At 45.7% G+C, this 6,741-nt stretch overlaps 1 long non-coding RNA gene across 1 annotated transcript in view; it reads left to right on the top strand.

The window, feature by feature from the left end:
• Positions 1 to 3,727: 3,727 nt before the first annotated feature.
• The window catches only part of LOC111862397, a 7,777-nt gene continuing 4,763 nt past the window's right edge, over positions 3,728 to 6,741 (top strand). Inside the window, exons 1-2 of the long non-coding RNA XR_002842422.2 lie at positions 3,728 to 4,656; positions 4,755 to 4,930. This is a non-coding gene — a long non-coding RNA (uncharacterized LOC111862397). The remainder of the gene's footprint in view (positions 4,657 to 4,754; positions 4,931 to 6,741) is intronic.

Below are 6,741 nucleotides of genomic sequence, written 5' to 3'. Positions count from 1 at the left end.
CAAGTTCATGAATCCATTTGGATATCTAAAGCAGATATTACATTTTTTAAAGTGACATACTGTGTTTGTGTTCATTGTGCTGTGAACTGAATTTGTGAAATGTTTATTGAGTGACATGTTATGTTTGCTTTGTGTACTGTGCTTTGAATTTGATGTATAAAATGTTTTAATGAGGATACGCAAAGGTGAGTCAAAATGTTCAGCGTTGGAGAACACATCAATCCTCATCATTAAGCAACACAAAAGGTAGGTCCGAAAGCAACATCGGACAACACATCGATTTTCACCATGAAGAAACACATCAGGTGGGTCGATAATCTTAAGTAACCGCGCCATTTACATCGTTACGTATCGAGATACACGCCGATATATGATATGTGCATTTCACATGTCAGTAAAAACCATCAATTGCTGTCGGATTTAGAATTTTACATAAACAAAAATGTCGTTGATATAATACACGTAATTTGAATACTAAACAGAACGTGAGCCGGGATAGCGCAGCTACGGACTGGACGACCAAGAGGTCGGAGTTCCAGTCCCGGTAGGGTAAAAAATTGTCTCAATTCCACGTCATCCACACCGGCTCTGGGGCCCTCCCAGCCTCCTATCCAATGGGTACCGGGGGCTCTTTCCCCTGCGCCAAAGCGGCCGGGACGTGAAGCTGATCAGTCACCTCCAACTAGTGCCAAGGTCAAGAAAATATGGATCTATGCACCCACTCCCCCACACGCCTGCATGGCGTAGTGCTTAATTAGTTAAGCACAAGGACAATTTTACCTTTACCGTTCCAAGAGCTAGACACTTCTGACCACAAACGCTAGGCTTGTGACACTAACACATTTCTTATCACGATGATTTTCTTCCGTAATCCTTATGAAAACTGCGGCTGATTTAATTGCGTTTATGTGTTCTCGTTTGGATTTGCAAATTTAATGGAGGGCGGTAAAATCACGATGAATTTCGTTTGCGTTTTCAACAGAAGCTGTCGACATTTTGTTTTTCTCGCAGTCTTCTTGCGGTTGTCGTCTTTTTAAATGCGTTTGAGCCTCACTCAGTTGTCCAGTGTTGACATGTACAGCTGCAGTGGGCACACCGCGCGCTCCGCGATCGGCGTTTTGAAACGCACGGCTTATCGGATCAACGATTTTGCATTCGAAAGAAGAGACGAGCAGCGCCTGCAACGTAGGTAAGTTTCGTTTTATTAATTCCAGTGTCTGTTTGCTGTTGATCTTATGCAAGTTCTCTTGTTTTGTATGTGTTTTTGTTTGTTTCTTTTGTTTCAGGTCCCCGCTCATATCCTGTGCCTCACCGTGGCGAGCGGGTGAAACAAAGAACGATGCACACCCGAAATTAATATCATTGTTACATAACTCCAACGTCCTCCATCTTGGTTTAGACTGTTTTATCTCTTGACGTTTTTGTGCATACGTTCCGGCTGTCTTCACACATTTCAGTCTCCATTTGTCATAATTCATAAAGACCAGTTAATTTCCTCATGTTCGCCATCCGTTGTACCGATTTTAGCATTTTGTTAGGTATTTATACCCCTTGATTGAGGCATTATAATACAAGCCGGAAGGTCGCGGGTTCAAATCCCGATGAGGTCATTGGATTTTTTAATTCACCTAATCCTTCCAGCCGCACTATGGCCCTGGGATCGACTCAGCCTCTAACAGAAATAAGTACCAGGAATATTCTTGGGGGTAAAGGGCGGCCGGCGCGTAGGGCTGATGACCTTGCCGCCATCTATGAGCCGATTGTCTAGAAAATGTGGGAGCCTCGACGTCTCACAACCCTATGGGCCTCCACGGTCTGTTACAGAGATATATTTACTCTTTTGTACTTATACCTCTTGCAGAAAAATCTGTGAACGAAACTTAATTTTAGACTACATTCTGGTACAGAACTGCCACTTTACGATTGGACGTAAATGTATTAAAATGGTGCTGTCATCTGGGTTCTGATGCCGTGTAGTCTCGTAGGAGTTCCCCGACATTTTGAATACCTCCATCTTCAGGGTCGAGGAGTAAGTTTGCTAATGGTGTCTTGCTTGCTTAGCAGTATCTTCGACCCTGAAGATGGAGGCACTACGATATTCCGAAACGTCTTTGGCTTTCTACCGGACTACACGGCGTCACATTCCGGAACATAGTACTCTTCACAACCACCGCTGCGAGAACCTCAAATTCAAAGTATTTTTTTATTGCTAGTGGGGTGGGACTAAGTCCCTTGTACTGCGGCCACTTCTGGCCTGTTGTACCAGTCCCAGATGATAGGTGAGGGCGATTATGGAGCAATTGGTGGAATGAAGATTGGCAAGGGAAACCGAAGTACTCGGAGAAAACCTGCCCCAGCGCCACTTTATCCACCACAAATGCCAATTGACCAGACCCGGGATCGAACCCGGGCCGCCACGGTGGGAAGCCAGCGACTAACCGCTTGAGCAATGGCGTTTTATTTGGAAGTAAAAGTGAAGCTGTCCCCGTGCTTAATTAATTAGGACGTGTGGGGGAGTGGAGGTATCCCTCCATTATTCTTTACCCAGGCACTAGCTAGAGGTGAGTGGTCAGCTACACGCCCAGGCCGCTTTACCCCAGTGGAAAGAACTTCCACTACCTATTGAGTAGGAGACCGCGTGGGCGGCAGAGTTGGTCTGGACGCTGTGGGGAAAAGTCTCTTGCCCCTTCCTTGCCCAGCCGGCAGTCCGTCGTTATATCCACCGCGCTATGTCGACTGTACGTAAGTAATGCGACCCTTAAACATATCCAAACCGAGAATGTGACGGGATTTTAGTGTAGGTTTACCGTGCCGCATCTGGTTGTTGTCGTCAGGTAGTTCGGGCGCTGCTACTTGCGGACGGACGGACAAGAGGAAATCAACAGGTGGTTCTGAAGGGCACCTAACAAGGTCCGTGAATCTGGCTTGATACTAACGGCTCTCTCTTGCGCCGTAACAAGCGTGCAGACGGGAAATGGTGACGCAGGTGCCCCCGACCTCTCCCAAAGCAAAGTGTCCCGTGACGTTCTGATCCTGTGGAGGTGTGATCACTCGCTGCTGTGCGAGGGCACACTTGTGTGGGAATTAGTGCATCGTTCTTTGGCCAAACGGGATAAATATGCATATTGAAGTGATAATTCGAAATAATTCTGTGGTAACAGGGTGTCCCATCCGTGGCTTCTGTCAGCGCTTAAAAGAGTTCCCTGTCACGGAACTCGAAGGCTGCTTGATCATAACCAGATTCCAATATTACAAGCCAAGACGCAGTTTTGTCAGCCTGAAATTCTTTCTTTGTTTACCCGTGCGGTGTTGGTGACTTCCTGGCCATTGCATTTACATGAAGGTTTCGCCTCGAAATATTCTGCGCTGTGGTGAAACCAAATTCGCTTAGGAAACACAGAATTAGGTTCCATTTGCACAGTGTAACCCTGTAATATCATCTGGAGCCGTGTTTTGACAACGTAATCGTCTCTGAAATCCTCTTGGCCTTAAACAGGAGCCACGAATGCAACATTGTGCCCTGCATAAGGCATAGGACTTCGGCAGCCTATGAAATAAGAAGGCGAAAAATTAAAACTGAAAATAATTTACTGTATTATACCTAAATTAACAGCAGAAAGGTACCGAGCAGATTGGCACAGCGGTAACGCTTTAGGTAGGCCGCACACTGGCATGCCTCAAGACATGTAACAGTCAAGACACGATGTCTGCGACGTGACGCAAAGAAAGAAGCACAGCTGAAACGAATGAGATTATGAAAACCGCCGCACACCGGTCCGAGTCATGATGCTGACGAATCAGGAATGAAGAAAGGCTGCGTCTTTTGTCCTATGTCCTGTTGCTTGTCTTGACGCAGTTTGTGTGCGGCGGCCGCCCTTAGACTCCCATTCGGAAGGTTCTTGGTTCGAATCTCAGCCCATATATCTCGTATACTGATTTTCGTAGTTTTATTCAAACTTTCCAGGCAAATGAGCGGTAGCCTCATAGTGAATGTAGCGCCCAGTAATCTGAAGATCGTTACGTCATTGTTACAAAGTTACTAGATCTTGTTCTTAACATGAGATGGGATCCCCAGAATTGCATACCAAGCTCTCACTGAACACACAGGACATTTCTTCTGTAAGGGTTCCAACTCGAGGGGTGACGTACCCTTGAAGAAGTTTTTACAAATTACCACATGAAGAGTAAGATTTTCTGGGTTGTAACGCCGTGTAGTTGAGAGACGAACGTTTGAAAGAACATATCACGTCCATCTTCAAGGTCGAAGAGTCAGCTACGCGAGGAAGAAGCTTACCGCTTGCTGCTGCTGGTTTCTTACTTGGCTTAACTTTTGCCGTGAAGATGGAGGCGATAAGTTCCTTCGAAGCGTTGACCTCTCTCCGAACTACACCGTGTTACAACGCAGAAGACCGCATTCATCATTGCTACCGCCATGAAAACCCAAAAATCCAACAAAAATTTCCACACGATTTAATACTCAGTAAGTGGCACCACTGAGCTAACTTGCTCGGTACCGTGTAGCTGAATGTCCATGCAAAACAGTCGCCTTCTGCAGTGTGATTATGTTCTAGATAGACAGATCACCAGCAGCGATGCCAATTTTGAACTGGACACAGCTTGATGTTGCGTTGTCACCGAAGCCCTGTGAAATTTCAGGTTTGTCGATTTGTGGCTTATCTAATGTTACGTGGTGATCTCTGAATTATCATTAATTGGAAAATGGTTTCAAAGTAAGTGTTGTCATCTGTTTTTAGGTAGCAGAGCACCACATACCTCGATGGGTCGATAAATACCACAGATGATTCAGTTACAATAGCCAGTCTTATACCCTGAAGATGGTGGCGACACATTCCTCCGAATCAGCTGTAAACATGTACCAGAAGAGAACACCGGCGACTGATATTCATGTGTTGTGACGAATTATAGAACGGTGCGTAACCGCTTCATGGACACTATCGAGTATACTCGTTGCTTCAGACAGTCTCATGCCAGGGGCCATCTGAATTATAGTGCTGAATTACTCACCATAAAGAGCGCCTTCATAATTTGTTTTCTTTGCCAAGTATTATTAAGCTCGTCAAATCACGAAAGATGGACTGGGAGGGGCGTATAGCACGCATGGGAAGAAGATAATTTCATAGAAAATGATGGTTGTAAAATCCTGAAGGGAACGTGCATTTCAGAAGATCCTGTCAGGATAATATTAAATTGTGTCTTAAATAAATATGGTGGATGTGTGTGCTCATATCTTAAAACAGTGGCTGATGTTGAGCTTGTGTGAACGTGGTTCCAAGAAAGGTGTGGAATTTCATTAGCAGTTGAGCGACTCTTATTTCTTTCAAGAAGGACTGGAATTTACATAGTTGGTTAGTTCATTAATTCCAAGCATGTCAGGCATCAAATTTTTTTAAAACAGATTAAAAAGAAACCTTGATATCAATTTAACGATTAATTTTTCCATCTTGAACTTAAGGATTTTCAGGTAAATGTGTGCATTAGCATGGAGGTTACATCATCATCATCAGTAATCTGTCAGATGACAGGTCCACAGTCTGTTCCAAAACAGTGCCTACACTTAATGCAATCTAGAGCTTTCTACTTCAAATAAAAATATCCTCTTCTGTCCCCAAAGTCATCCAGCATCTTCTTACGTCTTCTGGTTCACATACATGGTGTCTCTGTTTTTGGAAAGAGACTATCCAGGAAAAGTGATAATGTGGTAGTTTTTCCATTTGCTTTCCACATCGCAGTACAACAGCCGTTCAAACCACTCTGGTCACGCCTGTTGCTATATGAACTTGAACCATCTCGAGCATCATTTGCTCTGTGCTTCAAGTCGCTGCTGATGATGCTGCTTCCAGCATCATATACATTATCTATGAAAATAATAGTGGCAGCACTAGACCAACACAAGTTGAAGGGTTCTGTTCTCTGGAGTATGATGCTATGTAATTGACTGAAAGTGAATTACCAAGTACATAGACACAGAAGAATCACTTGCACTGGAGAAGAGCATTGTTCACCATCCGAAACTCACCAGTTCGTTGCATGGGTTAGTTGTATACTGGATTTTAACAAATTGACATTTGCATATGTCTGATAGACCCTCAAGCTAAATCACACACAGACTGAAGAGAGAGTGCGAGTAATTTGCTTATAAGAATCACCCACCACTTTTCTTTTGAAAGTATCATTTTGTATGCAAGAGCAAGTTAGGTGGAAGTGTAAATGTGTTGTGGGGCTCTCTATTGTCATCGAGTGTGTGTGTCTTGTCATTACTCCGATGACAACCCACTTCTTCGGAACAGTTTGTTGGCCCTGAAAAGGACCGTGGCTGCTGAGATGATTGACCGGTGAGGTAGCGCGGCGCGCGCCGGTAAGGAGAAAGGCTAGTGAATGGCGAGTGGCCTGGCCGCAGTGCGGCCGTGGCTGGAGGTTGCTTGGTTGCCGTGCGGCAGCGTGAGTTGGAGGTTGCTTGATCGCTGCGCGGCAAATGGCGGAGGTTGCTGCTGGTGGTGAAAGGCTAGTCGAGCGCGGTCGTAGGAGCCATGAGGCAGTGGCTACGCCAGATGCCCAGTGGGTCGGACCGTAACACGACCACCGGCGAGTCCAGGCGCTGTGCCCCAGTGAGTCGGGTGTGAGAGCGCTGGAGGGCCGAGGCAGTCGTGCCCGGCGCAGCCTGCCGATGTCTCCGAAGACCGAGCGCTGGCGACGAAGCCTGCTGGTTGAAGTTGCTTGCTG

This window comes from Cryptotermes secundus, unplaced genomic scaffold (assembly GCF_002891405.2).
Source record: "Cryptotermes secundus unplaced genomic scaffold, Csec_1.0 scaffold671, whole genome shotgun sequence".
Lineage (NCBI taxonomy): Eukaryota > Metazoa > Arthropoda > Insecta > Blattodea > Kalotermitidae > Cryptotermes > Cryptotermes secundus.
This window is presented reverse-complemented; position numbering and strand designations above follow the sequence as displayed.